The sequence below is a fragment of the Amblyraja radiata genome, chromosome 17 (assembly GCF_010909765.2).
Source record: "Amblyraja radiata isolate CabotCenter1 chromosome 17, sAmbRad1.1.pri, whole genome shotgun sequence".
NCBI classification, from domain to species: domain Eukaryota; kingdom Metazoa; phylum Chordata; class Chondrichthyes; order Rajiformes; family Rajidae; genus Amblyraja; species Amblyraja radiata.
The window spans coordinates 23,469,452-23,490,708 of NC_045972.1; the positions used below are offsets into that span (position 1 = coordinate 23,469,452).

A 21,257-nucleotide genomic window follows, 5' to 3' on the forward strand; every position below is an offset into this window, starting at 1 on the left:
GCGCAACTAAACTTTATTTTGGAAAAACACAATAACTGTTCCCACTCCTATACCTAACCACTGCGGGTTCAATCCTTGCATCTGCCTGGCCAAGCCCTCTTAGCCTCGTTCAAGCAGAGACACTCCAGAAGGTCACACAGTCCCATGCGTTCTCTCAGAAGATCGATACAAGACCTCGTGGGAGCGGCCTTTTATAGGTTCCCGAACCTTGAGGGGCCGAACCACATAGGGGTGGTCTTTTTACAGTCCAATAACAGATAACGATTAACACAGTACATGATAGACATTTCCCTAACCCAATAATACAGTAACTAATACAATGTATTTGAAAGAAAGTTCCAGAAGGAAGCAAACAAGAATAAACATTGAGAAACATGTGCCCTGAGATTCAAACAGTTTCTCCGAGGCTCAACAGTTTGACCAATCATCAACCAACAGGATGACCGTCTCGCAACATTATTTATACTATTTATAATACCCTTGCAGCGATCCAATCGAAATGATGCATTTACGGTTTGTTTGCAAAACTGCTGTACAATTTATCAACTTCGGAGAAACAAGGAGAACACCTGGACCCCTCACCATCCTGCATACAAGTCTGAGCCTAGACTGGCTGGCACTATTCAAAGCCTGTAATTTTCAGCTGGCAAGGGTTAATCAATTCTGACAAGTGCAGGGATCCTCCATTTAATGGTGTCTTTAATTTGGCCAGTATTAACACATGTATATCTTTGGAGTGTGGGAGGAAACTGGAGCACCCGGAGGAAACCCATGCGGTCACAAAGAGAACGTACAAACGACTTACATACAGCACCCGTAGTTAGGATTCAACCCAGGTCTCTGGCACCATAAGGCAACAACTCCACCACTGCGCCATTGTGCCGCCCTTACTTATACCAGGGGGTGGCCATTTACCCCTTCTGGTCTGGTCCATGCAGGCTTCCATCAATCTTGATCCCTATCTCCTTATATACTGTACCTGTGGCTCAGCAGCTTAGAGTCATAGTCGTACAGCACAAAAATAGGCCCTTTGACTAAACTCATCCATGCCGACCAAAATGCTCCATGGGCTAGTCTCATTTGCTTGTGTTCTCTCACTCCTCATGGCTTAATGTCATCTAATAATGTATTATCTAATAATGTCCCTGTAAAATGCCTCGGGATCTTTCATTATCTGAAAGATGCATGGCAAAACACAGTTGTACAGCTGATAGAGGTGCTGCCTCTTAGCACCAGAGACCTGGGTTCGATCCCGACCTCGGGTGCTGTCCGTATGGAGTTTGCTCGTTCCCCCTGTAGCCATGTGCGTATCTTCTGGGTGCTCCAGTTTCCTCTCACATCGAAAAGATGTGCAGGTTTGTAGGTTAATTGGCCTCTGTGAATTGCCCCTAGTGTGTAAAGTGCGGATGAGAAAGTTGGATAGTGTGTACAGGTAGTCAGCATGGACTCGGTGGGCCGAAGAGACTGTTTCCATGCTGTGTATCTCTAACAGTAAACCTAAAACAAATGCACGCGTTTGGTTTTTTTTCTATCCATCTTCATAACTTCCATTGAATCTTTTCCAATGCCTCCTCGTTCCCACAAAGCTGGCCACTTATGTGACCCTGTCATTAATCTGTAAAACTGGCGATCTTAGCCTTGTGGATTTGGCAATGCGGGATGGACTGTGATGCAGACTCACTGCTGGCTGTGATTTTCTGGCCATAATGTGGTCGTTGTCTTGTAAATGTAATGCTGCACCATGAGTGTGGCAAGAGCAGGTTCTGTGTTTTTGTCATAAGTCTGGACTAAAATGCTTCTCATTAACAACCAGCTGTTCAAGGCCATGAATATACTCAGTGCAAGTGGCTCCAATATATTGCACAATTACGGGTCTGTTTTCTCAGCCTCCCCGTCCCACCCCTGCTCCTAATCTCAGCGCGGCACGGTGGCGCAGTGGTGGAGTTGCTGCCTCGCAGAGCCAGAGACTTTGTCAATAAAAGTTAAAATAAATTTCAACCAGTCATCACTGCCGAACACATATTCCAGAACAAAAACAATTAAGGGCAAACGTACAAAATCAAGAGAGGATTAGAATGGGAAAATGCACAGTCTTTTGCCCAGAGTATGGGAATTTGGAACCAGAGTTGACAAACATCCCCGAGCATCAACGTATGCCTAAGGATCACTGAGGCACAGAGGAGTAGTTTCATGTATGGATTGATGCAGTGTCCTTCTACCCTGTGGTGCTCCTGTGATCATTGTCAGCAGAGTGCTGGTTTTCTGAAATCGAGTCTATCCAAGTGGTAGCAGCAGATCAATGTGTTTCTCAAGTAGAGTCAGGCCATTTATTTGTACTGAACACGTCCCCTGGGGCTGTTTACTGCAAGACGTCTGTCAGTTGCGATTCTGTGGACAAGTGCCATCTCAAGTCCAGTGAATGGCTGCTTAAATGTAGCCTTGGGAGCATTTAGAGTCATCGAGTCATGCAGGATGGAAACAGGCCCAAACCTGCCCACACCGATATGCCCCATCTACACTAATTTTGGCCCATATGGGCCGATTTGGCATTTGGCCCATATCCCTAGAATCCTTTCCTATCCATGTGCCAGTCTAAATGTTGCTTAAACATTGCAATGGTACCTGCCGCAACTACCTCCTCCGGCAGCTCATCCCATACACCCTCCACCTTTTGTGTAAAAAAGCTGCCCTTCAGATTCCTATTAAACCTTTCCCCTCAGCTCATCAGTCAGAGTATTGAGTATAGAAGTTGGGAGGTCATGTTGCAGCTCTGTAAGATGTTGGTGGGTTCACATTTAGAGTATTTTGTTCAGTTTTGTGGACCATGTTATAGGAACGATGTTGTCAAGCTGAAAACACAGCAGAGAAGATTTATGAGGGTGTTACTAGGACTCGAGGGCCTGAACTATAGGGAAAGGTTTCTTTCCCCACAATGGAAACCATTGTGGGGGGATGTTTTGATGTTGAAATTATCTATTACTGTTATGTTGTATTCTCTTTTTTTATGTGCTGCATGGTAAAAAGAATTTCACTACACCTAGGTGTATGTGACCAAATACATTTGAACTTTGAACTTTGAACTTTGAACTTTGAACTTTGAAGGTTGAGCAGGCTAGGACTCTATTCCTTGGAGCACAGGAGGATGAGGGATGATCTTATAGAGGTGTACAAAATCATGAGCGGAATAGATAGGGTAAACTCGCAGTCTCTTGCCTTGAGTAGGGGAATCGAGAACCAGAGGACATAGGTTTCAGGTGAACATACAGGTTTGTAGATTAATTGGCTTCGCTAAAGATTGTAAATTGTCCCTAGTGTGTAGGATAGTGCTAGTTTACGTGGTGATCGCTGGTCGGCGTGGCCTCAGTGGCCAGAGAACCCGTTTCCGCACTGTATCTCTAAAGTGTATACAGTATATGCACTTTTGTCTGCACTAGAACTCACTTGCCAGGCCTCTGCCAAATTTACCATCCCTGTCTACGTACTCTTGAATTTAAGCATCCTTATTGCTATCCAACTTGCCAGCACCAAACCTTATAACTCCTGATACTCATGCTCGAAGTTGATTTGATAATAGAAACACTCTTCTCTTGTGGAAAGAGAACTTCAATAGCAATCTTTGTATATCTGAACACATTTTCACCAGAAGAGGAAAACATATTGAATCAGCTGAGAAGTCTGGCAGCATACATTCTCCTTAAGGTGAAGCATTGTAGATATCTGGCCCTGAAACGGAGAAACAGATGTTACCGAGTGTGGTCTGTATTTCACATGGTGCCACAGAATTGCCCAAAGGCTTTTTAATCAGAAACCATCTGGTTTTGGCAAGTGAGTAGCCCAGCGTTACAACATTGACTTCCCAACCAGATGGCTGAGAGCTCCAAATCCCAGGCCTGTCTGTTACTCTGATCCACCTGGAAAGGCTGGGCAGTGTTCCCGCCAACTTGTCGAAGGTCAAACTTCTTACGGACACTCCAGAAAAAGGATGTGCAGTTTTCAGTGCAGTTGGACTTTTTTTTTATCCTTTGGAAATGCACAGATCATGTCTTTACAATGAAAACTGGGCTGGGTGACAAGGGCAAAAATAAGACTCACAATCTCCTTTAGAACAATATTTTACACAGGCACAGTGGTGCAGCGGTAGAGTTGCTGCCTTACAACGCCAGAGACCTGGATTCGATCCTGACAATGGGTGCTGTCTTTTGGGGAATTTCTACATTGTCCCTGTGACCCGCATGAGGTTTCTCCGAGTGCTCCAGTTTCCTCCCACTTTCCAAAGGTGTGCAGGTTTGTAGGTTAATTGGCTTCTGTAAATTGTTCCTAGTGTGTAGGATAGTGTTATGTGCATGAGCGATTGTTAGTCGGCGCGGACTCGGTGGGCCGAAGCGTTTGTTTCCATGCTGTATCTCTAAACTAAACTAAAACTCCATTGTATAACAAAACGAGCGAGCATTGATAAAATTTAATTTAGTTTTGATTATTGTCATGTTTACTGAGCTACAGGGAACATACTTTTTGTTGCGTGCTATCCAGTCAGCAAAAAGACTATACATGATAATAATTGAGCCGTCCACAGTGTACAGATACCAGAAAAAAGGAATAATGTTTATGCAAGATAAAGTCTGGTAAAGACCGATTAAAGAGACCGACGGTCTCCAATGAGGTAGATGGTAAGTCAGGACCGATCTCTAGTTGTTCATAAGATGGTGCAGTTGCCTCATGACAACTGGGAAGAAAGTCCCTGAATGTGGAAGTGTGCATTTTTACACATCTGTGTGTCTTGCCTGATGGGAGAGGGGAGAAGGGGGAGTGACTAAGGTGAGGCTTGTCTTTGGTGGCCTTGGCGGGGCAGTGTAAAATTAGAGTTATTGAGTTGGACAGCATAGAGGCAGGCCCTTCGACCCACCATGGCTATGGTGACCATTGAGCTTGTAACTATTAATCCCATTTGCCTGTATTAACTCCATATCCCTCTATGACTTGTTCATTCACGTATCTGTCCAGATGCTTCTTAAAAGTTTGTATTTTCCTGCCACCACCATCTCCTTTGGCCGTTTGTTGCCAATAACAACTGCTCTTCGTGTGAACGATATATCCATCAGATCCCCTTTGAATATTACCCACTTACCCCAATCTTTGCCCTCTAGTTTTAGACATCCCTACAATGGGAAACAGACTCTAGTTAACTACCCAATCTCTGCCTCTCATAATTGTACCTCTATCATGTTATCTCTTAGCTACCATTGCTCCAAGGAAAACAGGCCCAGCCTGTCCAATCTCTCCTTATTAACTCAATCCTTCCAGTCCAGTCTCCCTATAATTCCTGTCCTCTAATTTAATTAAATGTAGTAGCATGGAGCTGTACAGTGCCAAAATAGACTAGTCCTGCCCATCAAGTCCATGCTGGTTCCTTGTAGAGCAACCTGTTCGGCCCCGTTCCCTTACAATGTCTAAATTTTCAAATATCATAAATCATCCAAAAAAAAAAACCTATCCAATTACCTATCGGATCCCCTTTTCAAAGTACTGATTTATTCTATTTCCACAAGATAATGAGTTCCGAATCATAACCATTCTCTACATTTCTCATGTCCTTTTTTAAAATCTGCTGGCCATCATTTTAGATTTGTGTCTACTGGTCCTTAAACCAGTCACAAAGAAGCCTCAAGAAGGTGGCTTACTCCACTCAACATAACCTTCAGATTTAGAGGCAAATCTTGAATATCTAAAGTTGAATTCATTGTGTTAGTCTTGGAGTCATATCGCATGGAAACAGGCCCTTCAGCCCAACTTGACCATGCCGACCAAGATGCCCCATCTACACTAGTCACACCTGCCTGCATTTGGCCCATATCATTTAAATCCTTTCCTATCCATATACTTGTCCAAATGTGTTCAGGAAGAAGAGTTTGAACGTTTAATTATTGACTTTTTCTCGGGTGATATTTTTGAGCATATTATTGGGATGTTGTGGGAATTACATGCAAATTAAGTGTGATTTAGTAATAATTATCACCCCCGCCTTTGTATTCTGATCTGAATAGCTATAACTGTGTTGAGGGCAATTAAAAGATTCCTGAAGGATTTTGCTGGCAACTTTTGATTTTCCTTTAATGGATTGGGACGTGATTCATGTTGTATCGGCCAATATTCTAGCGGTGTGGGGGAATGGTGGGAAGAGAGCTTGCTTCAACTGTAGTTACTTCTGGAGCACTGCAACAATGCTGGTATGGGTTCCGCACCTTGGACAGAATGGTTGGCATGGACAAGTTGGCCAAAGGGCCTGTTTCCATGCCGAACAAGTCCATGGCTTTATAAAAAAATAAGATTTAGGAGCAAGAATGGGCCATTCAAGCCATTCATCAAGAACCTTGCAAAGTGGCGCAGTGGTAGAGATGCTGCTTCGTAGCACCAGAGACTCCTGTTCAATGCTGACTATGGGTGCTGTCTGTGCAGTGTTTGCATGTTCTCCCTATGGCCAGGTGGGTTTCCTCCGGGTGCTCCGGTTTCCTCTCACATTCCGAAGATGTGCATGTTTGTAGGTTGATTAGGTTTTGTAAATTGCCTCTAGTTTGTAGGAAGTGAAATGGCATAACATAGAATTAGTGTATGGGTGATCGCTGATTGGCGTGGACTCAGTGGGTTGAACGGCCTGCTTCCACACTGTATCTCTAAACTAAACTCTGGTATTTGGTATTTCCAAGCTGGGCAAAAGGTTCTGACTGTCTACCTTCATGCATTGACTATTCTGTCGCAACATTGGGCTTTAATCAATAGGTATGGGCTGGTTCTGGGCTTGTTGTAAAGATGCTGCTGGTTCACATAGTACCACAAGCTGAAACAGAGACTCGAGAGACACAAGCCGACAAATGTAACAGGGGAATTTAATTTAATTATCTCCTTTCTGCTTTATGAGCATCAAAAGGTAAAGAATTTCTGACGATAGTTTGACAGATATTTAACCTATAACCTGTGATGCCCAGGTTTAATGAGAGATTGGAAACTACTCAGATTAATAGCTTCTCATATTTCTGTCTGGAATAAGGATTGGTAAATCCAGGCCAGCTTTAACAGTGGTAGATGTGATTCCGCAGGAATTAAAGTGAAGGAAAATGAGGAAGTCCATAAACAATTGTTGCAGGGATGCTATAGCACAGAGGTAGAGTGGTAGAGTTGCTGCCTCACGATGCCAGAGACCCGGGTTCAATCCTGACTACAGGTCCTGTCTGAACGGAGTTTGTACATTCTCCCCGTGATTGTGTGGGTTTTCCCCGGGTTCTCCGGTTTCCTCCCACACAGGTTTGTAGGTTAATTGTTTCGATAAAGATTGTAAATTGTTCCTAGTGTGCAGAATAGTGCTAGTGATGGTGCAATAAATTGCAGAGAATTGTGAATTTAGCTCAGACCATCTCACAAACCAATCTCCCTTCCGGTGACTCCAGCTGCACTTCACGCTGCCTCAGCAAGGACACCAGCATAATCTGGGATGAGTTTCACCCTAGTTACTTCCTCTTCTCCCCTTTTCCCATCAGGCAAGAGGTACAAAAGTGTGAAAATGTGTAAATCCAGATTCAGGGACAGTTTCTTCCCAGCTGTTACAAGACACATGAACCATCCTATCACCAACCAGAGAGCAGCTCAGACCTACCATCTACCTCATTGGAGGCCCTTGGACTATCTTTAATCACACTTTACTGGACTTTATCTGGCACTATACATTATTCCCTTTATCCTGTATCTGTACACTGTAGACTGCTTGATTGTAGAAACATATAAACATAGAAAATAGGTGCAGGAGTAGGCCATTCGGTCCTTCAAGCCTGCACCGCCATTCAATATGATCATGGCTGATCATCCAACTCAGTATCCTGTACCTGCCTTCTCTCCATACCCCCTGATCCCTTTAGCCACAAGGGCCACATCTAACTCCTTCTTAAATATAGCCAATGAACTGGCCTCAACTACCTTCTGTGGCAGAGAATTCCAGAGATTCACCACTCTCTGTGTGAAAAAATGTTTTCCTCATCTCGGTCCTAAAAGATTTCCCCCTTATCCTTAAACTGTGACCCCTTGTTCTGGACTTCCCCAACATTGGGAACAATCTTCCTGCATCTAGCCTGTCCAACCCCTTAAGTATTTTGTAAGTTTGTAATCATGTATAGTCTTTCAACTGACTGGATACACACATCACATCAAGTCACATGTTTTTCACTGTGCCAATAAACTAAACTAAACTAACTCAAGTCTGTCATTCTTGGAATCATTCTGGTATACTTCTTTTCAACACTCTCCCAAAAGCCTTTATATCCTTTTAAAAGTGTAATGCCCAGAACTGAACACTCAACTGTGACTGAACCAGTGTTTTATAAAATATCATCATGACTTATTTGGTCTTGTACTTTATGCCTCTACTTAATATGTGTCTTAGTTTTCTTTAAACACTTTACTCACCTTCCTAGTTTAGTTTTGTTCTCCTAATTCCCACCTCCAATTTTATTTTATTGGTTTTCATCTGACATTTCTATGGACATTCCACCAGACCATCTGTACTTTCACAAGATCTGTTGTTATTTCCTTACATTCCACCATGTTTACATGTTTATTATCTTCTATTGGGGATTATCCACAGTGCAACCTGTCAGAGAAACCAATACTATCTACTGAGGGACATGGCTGCAGATTTTACACCAGTCGGATTAAAAAAAACTGTTCACAATTATATAGAAATAAAGAACTACAGGTGCTGGTTTATACCAAAGATAGACACAAAATGCTGGAGTAACTCAGCAGAACAGGCAGCATCTCTGGAGAAAATGTGTGGGTGACGTTTTGGGTTGTAACCCTTCTTCTGACTAATTACTATTCCTATTATTCTTATGTGTAATTCACTATGGCTCTTGACTTTCTGTTCCTCAGTCAACATACAATCTGTGACTGCACCCCCTCTTATTCCATGGTCTTCATTGTACATAACAAGACTGTTACATGGCACTTTAATAACTGCATTTGAGAAGTCTACATAGTACATCTCATCAACCACATTTCCCACATCACTCCTCGTTTTGATCTTCATTTCCCTGAATGATCTTCTTTGCTTTCCCTAATCAATCCATTCTTGATTGCTCATTCTACACGTTTAATATAATTTATCAGCTGTACAGTGTTTCAGGACAATACAGGGCTCTGAAAGGACACATAAATGTAAATATTTTTTCTTTGGATAAATAGTTTGTTATCCCAGTTGATAAAATTGAACATTGACCCAGGAAAACTCTTTGCACAATATGTATAATACTTTGAAATACTTTTCACTCAAAATATTTGCTGTACTTGGTTCTAGATCTACAAGGCGGTTAAGATACCTCCAAGCTTGCAGTATCTCCATTACAACTCACTATGAATTATGTAAATATAGACACCTCTTTGTTAATTAAATTGGCAATGTATCAAATTGCCTATACTGGACGACTGCTCCACCAATTTAAAGTTAGTTGTGCATTGGAAACAAACTGCAGTAAGCTGTTATATCCAATGTTTAATTCAATTTTCTTGGTTATTTTTTTAAAAGCTGACTTTAAAAATAAAGTTGCATTTCATAAGATCATAAGATTATATGTGATAGGAACAGAATTAAGCCATTCGGCCCATCACATCTACTCTGTCATTCAATCATGGCTGATCTATCTCTCCCTCCTAACCCCATTCTCCTGCCTTCTCCCCAGAACCCCTGACATCCATACTAATCAGAATCTATCTATCTGCCTTACATATATCCATTGACTTAGCCTCCACAGACTTTTGTGGCAAAGAATTCCACAGATTTGCCACCCTCTGACGAAAGATATTTTTCCTCATCTCTTTCCTCGTCTCCCAATCAGAACATTCAAATGATTTACTACCATTAAAATACACTTGAACTCTTAGAACATGGTCAATCCCAATTCAAGCAAGGCAAAATGTGTAAAAAGCTGAGCTATTCCAGCTTTTTATGTCTATCTTTGGTGTTAACCATCATCCGCAGTTCCTTCCAACACATTTTGTCTGCTCCATTGTAAAGTCTTCTCAAGGTATAGCTACTTTGAAGAAATTCTCCTCCATTCTCCGACATGAGTCCTGCAACACTCTCACTGCTCCCCCTCTGTGTGTTTCCTTTTCACCACACCAATAACAATAACTGCAATTAGTTGGATGGGTCGGCATGGGCATGGAAGGCTACAGGTCTGTAGGTTGTGTAGGAAGGAACTGCAGATGCTGGATAACGCCGAAGATAGATACAAAATGCTGGAGTAACTCTGCGGAACTGGCAGCATCTCTGGATAGAAGGGCTGGTCAGTTGGCTTCTGTAAATTGGCATTATTGTGGAGGACATAGGACTAGTGTATGTGTGATCCATGGTCAGTGTGGACTAGGTGGGCCGAAGGGCCCATTTTTATGCTGTATGTCCAAACCAGAGAGAGAGAGAGAAAGAGAGAATGCAAAATTGGTTCAGATGGTACTGAATAAATATCAACATTCACATCAATGAATGGCACACTAATGAACTGGAATTGTACAGAAAGATCATTGAGGTAGTTGGATCAATATATAAAGAAAATATTGGGTAATTGCTCAATAATTATTGAAGGGAAAATATTGTTAAATTGCGGTGAGGGGATTGAATGCAGGAAATTCTCAGCAGGTCAGGTGGTGTCACTGGGGAGAGATACAGAGATTACGTTTCAGGTTGACAACCATTCATCAGAATGAGAAAGTAAATAAGTTGCAGGGGAGAAGAAAGAGGGAGGGGAGGAAGAGGTTGGAGATGTAGAACGGTTGAACTGACAGCAAGGTTGACTGTGCTGGCTGTGCAAGGGCGGTGAAAGCTTGTTCATCACAGCTAATCTTCCTGGAGGAGATGGAAGTAACTGAGATGAATGAGAACACAGAGAGACAAGTGGAAAAAAAGTGATCTATAGATTCTGTTGGACTGCACGGAACTGAACTGAGGATTTATGGTACTTACGCTCATGAAAGCATGCAACGTGGCTGGTTGATTTAGCAAAAACATGGAGGTCTCATTGCCTCAAAGTCTATCTCGGCCAATAAAATACTTTTGAAGTAAAGTAGAAATGCAGCAATGAATTTACACATTGGCAAAATATCACAAAATATGTGAAGACAATAGACAATAGGTGTAGGAGTAGGCCATTCGGCCCTTCCAGCCAGCACCGCCATTCACTGTGATCATGGCTGATCATCCACAATCAATACCCTGTTCCTGCCTTCTCCCCATATCCCTTGACTCCGCTATCTTTAAGAGCTCTATCTAACTCTCTCTTGAAAGCATCCAGAGAATTGGCCTCCACTGCCTTCTGAGGCAGAGAATTCCACAGATTCACAACTGTCTGGGTGAAAACGTTTTTCCTCATCTCTGTTCTCAATGGCCTACCCCTTATTCTTAACCTGTGGCCCCTGGTTCTGGACTCCCCCCAACATCGGGACACAATTAAATGCTTTTTATTGATGACAATGGAAAGGTAAATATTGAACAGGGCAGTAGGGCTATCTTTGATGTGCTTCTGTAAAACAATAGTACACTATATCTGAGAAGGCAGAGCTGTCTTTGGTTCAGTGTCTCCATTTAACAGGGCGGCACAGTGGCGCAGCGCCAGAGTTGCTGCCTTACAGCGCTAGAGTCCCGGGTTCGATCCTGACTACCAGTGGTGTCAGTACGGAGTTTGTACATTCTCCCTGTGAGTGCGTGGGTTTTCTCTGGGTGCTCTGGTTTCCTCCCACACTCCAATGATGTACAGGTGTGTACGTGCATTGGCCGGTAAAGCTGTAAATTGTCCCTTGTATGTGGGATAGTGCCAGTGTAAGGGATGATCGCTGGTTTGCGTGGACCCGGTGGGGCAAAGGGCCAGTTTCCTCACTGTATCTCTAAAGTCTAAAGTAAATAAAAGCGCTGTTACATTTTAGCTTATTATAAGGACTTCTTGGGTATGTCAGTTTTGATTATCATCACAGGTCCTATTTCCAATGCTTTTTGAAAGGCAAGATATGTATTAGATGTAACTTTGGTTATCAACAAAAATTATTGTTTTGAGGTTGCATCTTTAAGAGCAGTGTTGTGGGACTAACTAATCTTTGTGCTGTTGGAACAACGTTCAGAATGTGGAACCGTCCACAATCTGCCTGTTCTTTTAGTATTAATTATTGACTCTATTCCAGGATAAAGAGACACCATCCAGTATGTTAACACTGGCAGGGATCAGATTATGTTAGCAAGCTGTTGGGAAATATGCACTGACTGGAACTGGAAACCGAGACAGGAGGAAGTAACAAGCAAAATAAACGAGGAATCAGATAATCAAGTCTGAATTCCAATGATCTACAAACCCAATGAAATTTCAGTAAGTACATTCTTTCTGAGAGGTGAGTATGGGTACAGTAGGTTTGTTATATGCAGCCCATACAACCTCTCCTCAGAACTACAGCTCATAATTCTAGACAACAAGGTCGTCACGGTGGAGCGGTGGTAGAGTTGCTGCCTTACAGCACTTACAGCGCCGGAGACCTGGGTTTGATCCCGACTACGAGTGCTGGCTGTGCGAAGTTTGTAGGTTCTCCCCGTGGCCGAGTGGGTTTTCTCCAAGATCTTCGGTTTCCTCCCACACTCCAAAGACGTCCAGGTATGTAGGTAAATTGGTTTGGTATAAGTGTAAATTGTCTTCTTTCTTTTCCACTGGGTGGCGCCGTACGATGGCAGCCTCGGCAACAATCTGTCTCGTGCTTTTCTTCTTTTGTTGTTGTTAGTCTGTTGTTAAATGTATGTTTTAGTGTATCTTTAGTTTTGCATTATGTGAGGGGTAGGGGAATCTTTTTTTAATCTCTTTCCTCGATGGAGATGCAACAATTTCTGTATCGTACCTCCATCTTTACTGTGACCTCACATCGTGGAGCTGGCGGTCCCTTTGCTGGGGATCGCCTTTGGGAGCTCCAACCGCGGGAGCCTGCGAACTTAACATTGTGGAGCGTAGGTAGCTCCAACCGCAGGAGCTTCAAATGACCTGATCGTGGGAGCTTTGATTGCCCCGACGCGGGAACTTCGATCGCTGGCTGTGGGAGCTTCGATTGCCCCGACTGCGGATGGTTCGACTGCCCTGACCGTGGGAGAAAAGGAGCCTAGAAGATTATACGTTATTGCTTTCCATCACAGAGCACTGTGGTGGATGTTTATGTTAATTTTATGTAGTTGTGTGTCTTGTTGCTTTTTTGGTATGACTGTACGGCAAATGAAATTCCTTGTATGTTTTTACATACAGGTACTTGACTAATAAATTAATTACAATTACAATTACAATGTGCAGGGATCGCTGTTCGGTGGGGACTCGGTGGGCCGAAGGGCCTATTTCCACGCTGTACCTCTAAACTAAACTAAACTAAACTAAACTAAACTAGACATCCTGGCGAAACTCTTCTGCACTCTCTCTCTCCTGCAACCACATCCTACCTGTGGTGTGGTGAGCAGAACTGCACACAATACTCCAAGCATGGCCTGACCAATGTTTTGTGTATCTACAATATGATGTCCCAGCCCTTAAACTCAATGTAGAGCAAAGGAGACAGATATTGTGAATGCTTTTTAAGAAAAGCTACATAGATGTGGCTATAAACTGGAGAGATAGTGTGGAAATGGGCCCTTCAGTCACCGAGTCCACGCACACTAGCAATCACACCATATAGCACTATCCTACACACTAGGGACAATTTACAATTTTCTGAAGCCAATTAACCTATGGGCTTCACATTGGCGCAGCAGTAGAGTTGTTGCCTTACAGCGACAGAGAGCTGGGTTAGATCCTGACTATGGATGCTGTCTGTACAGAGTTTGTACATTCTCCCCGCAACTTGCGTGAGGTTTCTCGGGATGCTCCAGTTTCCTCCCACACTCCAAAGACATACAGGTTTGTTAGTTAACTTACAGGTTTGTAGGTTAATTGGCTTTGGAAAAAATGTGAATTGTACCTAGTGTGTGAGTAGGATAGTGTTAGTGTGCGGGGATCGATGGTTGGCACGGTCAATGTTTGTCCGAAGGACCTGTTTCCGCACTGTATCTCTTAAAACTAAACTAATCTACAAACCTGTATATCTTTGGGAAGCAACTAGTAACAAGAGAAAATTAAAGTTTTTACTGAAGCCAATTAACCTACAAACCCTTACACCTGTGGTGTGTGGGAGGAAACCTGAGCACCCGGAGAAAACCCACACGGTCACAGAGAGAACCTACAAACTCCGCACAGGCAGCACACGTAGTCAGGATCGAACCCAGGTCTCTGGCGCTGCAAGGCAGCAACTCTGCCACTGCGTCACTGCGCCATCCTTCAACACTCTATTGCAATGACATCCTTCCTGCAGTGTGGTGAGCAGAACTGTACACATCTGCAAAGTGATGTCCCAGCCCTGAAACTCAATATGGAGCAAATTAGACGAATATTGCGGATGTATTTTAGGGGAAGCTACAATTACCTGGGAGGAAGGAATAGACGTGAGTGCTGATCAAGTTCAGTGAAAGAGTGAGAGAATGCTTATTTTCTCAATACCTGCATTTCATATTGCGTCTGTGTTGCAAGAGTTGTGAAAGGGTGAAATCATTAGTGGCATTAACCCAGCAGTCACTTGAAACAAATCATAATGCACTGATTGATTTCTGTTTAAAATGGCTCAATAATGGTCAGCCTTTGTGGTCTTCATTTTGTATCACGCTGCAGAAAATAACTCCCATGAGTATTGTATTCACGTGCATCAGAGAAATATAAAATGCACAACAGGATAATAACAATACACAAGCCACTTGTCAAAGAGTCACAGAGTCATAGAGCATGGAAACAGGCCCTTCGGCCCACATGCCCATGTCGACCAACATACCCCATCTACACTAGTCTCACGTGCCTGCATTTCATCCATATCCCTCTAAACCTATCCTATCCATGCACCTATGTAAATGCTTCTGAAACGTTGCAATAGTACCTGCTTCAACTACCTCCTTCGGCAGCTTGATCCATACACCCACCGCCCTATGTATAAATAAAAGTTACCCCTCAGGTTCCCCCTCATCTTAAAAATATGTCCTCTGGTTCTCAATTCCCCTTCTCTGGTCAAAAGACTGCATTTATCCAATCGATTCCTCTCATAATGTTGTGCACTATAAGATTTTGTATTGCAACTCCTTCTAGCAGGTAAAGTAGACCAATTCTTATTGATTTGGTCTCCTTTTATCGACTTCTTAGAAGCATATGGTGCAACACAACCATAGAAATAAAATGTTTCAGAATCAGGTGACGGGTGGCCAGGAACATTAAATAGGTATATCGCTTTCAATCTCCTTTCTCCTTTTTTTTCTTTTCTCTATTTCGTCTCTTTCTCGTTCGCTTTCTACTTCTTCTTCTTTCTTCTTTCATCTTTCGGGCTATCTTTCTATTTCACGCACCATTTTATGTCAATCTCTCCTTTTCTATTCTTTTCTTCCTTATTCCTGATTTATTATTAAATTAAAAATGAGAAGCTGTATATAAAATGTAATATGTCAACAAGTATTAGGTACTGTGGTACCACATTATTGTACTTACTTGGAGCGTAGGAGTAAGTCAGGGCATCCGGTGAAAATCCCACGTAGTCACAGGAAGAACATGCAAACTCCACACAGATAGCATCCGAGGTCAGGATCGAACCAGGTTCTGCGAGACAGCAGCTCTACCTCCTGCGCCCCTGTGCCCTCTTTGTATCATGCCCCTGTCAATGAAGCCTGTTAGTTGCATTGAAGCAAATCTTATGCACATCGATTGTACGTGATTGTCCTCTTCTCCCTGCCATTCTCAGTATAAACTATGCTTCCACTGAGGAAAGTTTGATTTCCTCTGCTGTTGAAGTTGAGTTTAATTTCTGAGCAAATTAATTGTGTTTGCTGAACAATTAACCATGCACTGTGAATTAAATTCCCCATCCCACCATTGATACCATCTTGTCCAAAGACATAGAACAGAGAACATAGTGCAGTACAGCCCAGGAATGTTTGTGGACATGATGCCAAGTTAAACGGATCTAATCTGCCTGTACATGATCCATACCCCTCCATTTCCTGCAATTCCATGTGCCTATCTAAAAGCCTCTTCAACTCCACTATCATATCATCCTCCACCACCTCCCCTGGCAATGTGTTCCAAACCCCCACCACTCTCTGTATAAAGAAACGTGTCCTGCACATCTCCATTAAACATCCCCCCTCTCATCTTATTGCTATGTCCTCCAGTTTTGGACATTTCCACCCTGGGGTAAAGGTTCTGACTGTTTACCTTATCTATGCCAATATGTATAATTTTATATACTTCTATAATTTTATATTTTCCATCAAGTCTCCCTCAACCTCTGATGTTCCAGAGAAAATCTCTGGATGGCGGGACTGTCATATGTTGATAGAATGGAGCGGCTGGGCTTGTATACTCTGGAATTTAAAAAGATGACAGCGGATCATATTGAAACATATAAGATTATTAAGGGATTGGACACGCTAGAGGCAGGAAAAATGTTCCTGATGTTAGGTTAGTCCAGAACCAGGGGCCACAGTTTAAGAATAAGGGGTAGGCCATTTAGAACGGAGATGAGGAAAAACTATTTCACCCAGAGAGTTGTGAATCTGTGGAATTCACTGCCTCAGAAGGCAGTGGAGGCCAATTCTCTGGATGCTTTCAAGAGAGAGTTAGATAGAGCTCTTAAAGATATCGGAGTCAGGGGATATGGTGGGAAGGCAGGAACAGGGTACTGAATGTGAATGATCAGCCATGATCACAGTGAATGGCGGTGCTGGCTTGAAGGGCCGAATGGCCTACTCCTGCACTTATTGTCTATTGTCTATTGTCTTAAACAGTCCAAGTTTACCCATTTTCTTTTTGTAGCTGAAAGCCTTTAAATCAGGCATTCTAGCATACCTCCTCTGCACTCTCTCCAAAGCATCCACATCACTCCCGTAAAGGGGTGACCAGAACTGCACGCAATGCTCCAAATAGCAGCATTGATGGGCTTTGAACTTGTGCCTCTGGATTAGTGCTTCAGATCTCTGGCTTCCAGTCCAGTAATATAACCACCATGATTCCGTCCGATAGAACAAAGCCTTTAGCCCACCTTGCCCACAGAGCGAGGAAATAGGCCCTTTAGCCCAACTTGCACACTCCGACCAACATGTCTCATCTACACTGGTCCCACCTGCCTGCGTTTGGCCCATATCACTCTAAAATCTATCTTATCCATGTACCTGTTTAAATGTTTCTTAAATGTTGCGATAGTACCTGCTAATTTCTGCTTTGAGTATTTCTGTACATTTTTCTTTTAAATCTACAGTATGTCTGCTTTGCCACCGACTAAAGGTGCCAATTAACTCCAGGAGTGACACTGATCCCCTGGAACCTCGCCCGAGAGGCTTTTGTTCTGTGCCAATAGCATTGTTATTAAGCAATTAAAAATGAAACAAAATTGAGTCTTGTCTCTCTGCTGGAAACACATTGTGTTTCTCTCTGGCGATGTCTTGTTAATAGACACATCTGTATTAAAATAGAAACAAATTATACATAGGTTGACAAGCATTTGTTGTTGTTGTAAGACTGCAGTGTTACATTGGAAACAGGACAGCATTTGACAACTGTGGCAACTCATAGTTTAATTCTTTATGTTGCTCCCAACGTCAAGATAATTGGGGTGGATCTGCAAATCAGAACAACTCTGTTATGCATCTTATGGGGACCATTGGAATCTGCCAAAGTGCAGATAAATGCCAATCATAATTTCTATAGTGCATAGAGTTATAGAGTCATACAGCGTGGAAACAGGCTCTGCAGCCCAACTTTCCCACGCCGCCCAACATGCCCCATCTACACTAGTCCCACCTGCCTGCATGTGGCCCATATCCCTCTAAACCTATCCTATCCATGTACCTAACTAAATGTTTCTTAAAGTTAGCGATAGCACTTGCCCAAGCTGCCTCCTCCAGCAGTTCAATCCAAACAACCACCACACTGTATAAAGAAATTAACCCTTAGGGTCCGATTAAATCTTCCCCTCCTCATCTTAAAGGCATCATGAGCTTCAAAATTTTATTTATGTGTGTTCAGACATTACAGCAAATCAACTTAATATACTGTAACATATAACACATAACCTTAAAATAGGCTTAGTGGCACAGGGGTAGAGTTGCTGCCTTACAGCGCCAGTGACCTGGGTTCGATCTTGACTACGAGTACTGTCTGTACGAAGTTTGCACGTTCCTGTTACAACCTGGGTTTTCTCCAGGTGCTCTGGATTCCTCCCACACTCCAAAGTCATACAGGTTTGTACGTTAATTGGCTTCTGCAAAACACCCATACTATCCTAAAGACTAGGGACAAACCTGCACAACTTTGGAATGTTGAACTTTGAAACCGGAGCACCCGAAGGAAATTCACGCGGTCACAGGGAGAATGTGTAAACTCCGTGTCGTAAACTAATGCAAACAATTATTTAAACATAAACAGGCAGCATGACTAAAGTAAGTGCTCAGTGACAATGTCAATTGAATTTCACAATGTGTAAACACCAGATGTAAGTGTCCGTGATGGAGGTATATCATGATCATCGCAATAGTCCAACATTATTATTAAGAATTGCCTTGGCATTCTCTCAGCTGTCAATTTATGGAATAGGAGAAAGAACAAGCACCAACGGCCCAGTGCCAGGCTACCTCTTGCCTGAACAGAATATTGTTTCTGAGTTCCTTTCCATAGCTCTTGGAGTAAATGTAACATCAGGGTATTTCCTGTGTAAAATCTTGAATGGGTCTTTATTGTGGGTCTCAGCCAAGTAATCCTTTCACAATGAGGAAGTGGGAGGAGGGGAGTCTTACCTTTCAGCACCTTCAAGGTTGGCTGCAGAAGACGCCCCCGGGGCACCAAGTTTGAAGATGGTCGGGCAAGGAGTGGGATCACGGTTCGTGGGATGACCAGATGGAGGCGACGGCTGCCACAGTCAGCACAATGGCGGCACTGTGGTGCAGTGGTAGAGCTGCTGCCTTACAGCACCAGGGACTCAGGTTCAATCCCGACTACGTGCGCTGTCTGTATGGATTTTGTATGTTCTCCCTTTGACCATGTGGGTTTCCTCCGGGTGCTCTGTTTCCTCCCACACTCCAAAGATGTGCATGCTTGTAGGTTAATTGGCTTCGGTAAAAATTGTAAATTGTCCCCTATGGTGCCTAAGATAGCGTTCGTGCATGGGTAATCACTGGTCGGCGTGGACTTGATGGGCCAAAGGGTCTGTTTCCAAGCTGTATCTCTAAGTCAGGTCTTTATGGCCAATGCATTTGGGACTGTGAAATGCCACCCAAACCCTGCGACTCTTGCATATGGTGGGCCGTTTCTAGGCATTATATGCTTAACCAGGGATTGTTCTTATGTATGACAATAATCTTACTGATCTGCATGCATAGAAAGAATCTCACTGTGCCTTGGTATATGTGATAATAAAGGAACCATTGAGTCATTTGAACCATTGAATCTGTTATCAGGCAACCGAACCATCCTCCCAACAACTAGAGAGCAGTCTGAGCTACTATCTACCTCATTAGAGACCTTCGGACTATCTTTGATCAGACTTGACTGGCTTTATCTTGCTCTAAACGTTCTTCACATTATTCCCTTTATCTTGTATCTATACACTGTGGACAGCTCGGTTGTAATCACGTATTGTCTTTCCGCTGACTAGATAGTATGTAGCAAAAGATTTTCACTGGACACGTGACAATAAACTAAACCAAACTAAACTGACTCTTAACTCAAAAGCGCTTCTTTCCCCGGATCTAATACTTCAAGAGAAACCAAAAAGGCATAAAAGGGTACACAAAATTGCTGGGGAAACTCAGCGGGTGCAGCAGCATCTATGGAGCGAAGGAAATAGGCGACGTTTCGGGCCGAAACCCTTCTTCAGACTGATAGGGGGTGGGGAAAGAAAGAAGGACAAAGGGAGGAGGAGGAGGAGCCCGAGGGCGGGCGGATGGGAGGGTGGGAGGAGACAGCTAGAGGGTGAAGGAAGGGGAGGAGACAGCACGGGCTAGCCAAATTGGGAGAATTCAATGTTGATGCCATAGGGACGCAAGGACCCCAGACGGAATATGAGGTGCTGTACCCATAAAAGGGTTCTGCTAGTGGAAGGTTTTTATTTATTTATCACATGTGTTTTTGTGCTCACCAAGAGAGAAGCTGTGATCATTCTTCCTTGGTTATAATCCAAGGGGGAGCCAAAGGGCTTCTTCACAATACTGTCTTGTCAAAATATTCCGGCTTTGTTTTAGAAACATCGAAACATAGAACATAGGTGCAGGAGTAGGCCATTCGGCCCTTCGAGCCAGCACCACCATTCAATATGATCATGGCTTATCTACCAAAATCTGTACCCCGTTCTTGCTTTTCCCCATATCCTTTGATTCCGTTAGCCCTAAGAGCTAAATCTAACTCTTTCTTGATAAAATCCAGTGAATTGGCCTCCACTGCCTTCTGTGGCAGATAATTCCACAGAGTCACAACCCTCTGGGTGAAAAAGTTTTTCCTCATCTCAGTCCTGAATGGCCTATTCCTTCTTCTTAAACTGTAACCCTCGGTTCTGGACCCCCCAACATGGGGAACATTTTTCCTGCATCAAGCCTGTCCAATCCATTAAGAATTGTTTATATTTTTATATAATATACCCTCTCATCCTTCTAAAGGAATGTAAATCAACAGGCATAGTGAGCAAGGGTTTAACATTCACGGCCTGTGATATTTCTAACCAGGAAGGGAGGCGGGAAAAGCAAGCTGAGGATCACCAACTGAAGCTAATACTGTGCCTGGAAGAGATGTTTATGAGATTTATTGTTTTGCTTTATGATCAGTGACAGTGAAGTCTTTCAGCATGGCTGAGAGGTTTTATTGGTGTTGTCTGAAGCTGGCAATAAACACGTCCCTCTGTGGTCCTACACACAGCGTCATGCTGCCTTGAAGTAGTCTTCCCTCGACACGACAGATTTGTAGAGTGACCATTGTTGTAATGAGGGAACGTGGGACCAGGGGTCGCCGGTCAGCAAACTTTCATAGTCCGGCAATGTCACAATGACCAGACAAAACTATTGGGGCAGATGGTTGATTTCAAATTGAAAAGCAAGGTACAAGTAAACCCTGCATCTCCTCAGTCTGCGTCTCTCCCCCACCCTAGTTGGCGTACTAGTT

The 21,257-nt window shown here is 43.2% G+C and overlaps 1 long non-coding RNA gene across 1 annotated transcript; it reads left to right on the forward strand.

Moving 5' to 3' along the window:
• The first annotated feature begins 4,648 nt into the window (after positions 1-4,648).
• Positions 4,649-17,152, forward strand: LOC116982939. Its single transcript, XR_004414564.1, has 3 exons — positions 4,649-4,770; positions 13,661-13,663; positions 17,143-17,152. It is a non-coding gene; the product is annotated as an uncharacterized LOC116982939 (long non-coding RNA).
• The last annotated feature ends 4,105 nt before the right edge of the window (positions 17,153-21,257 follow it).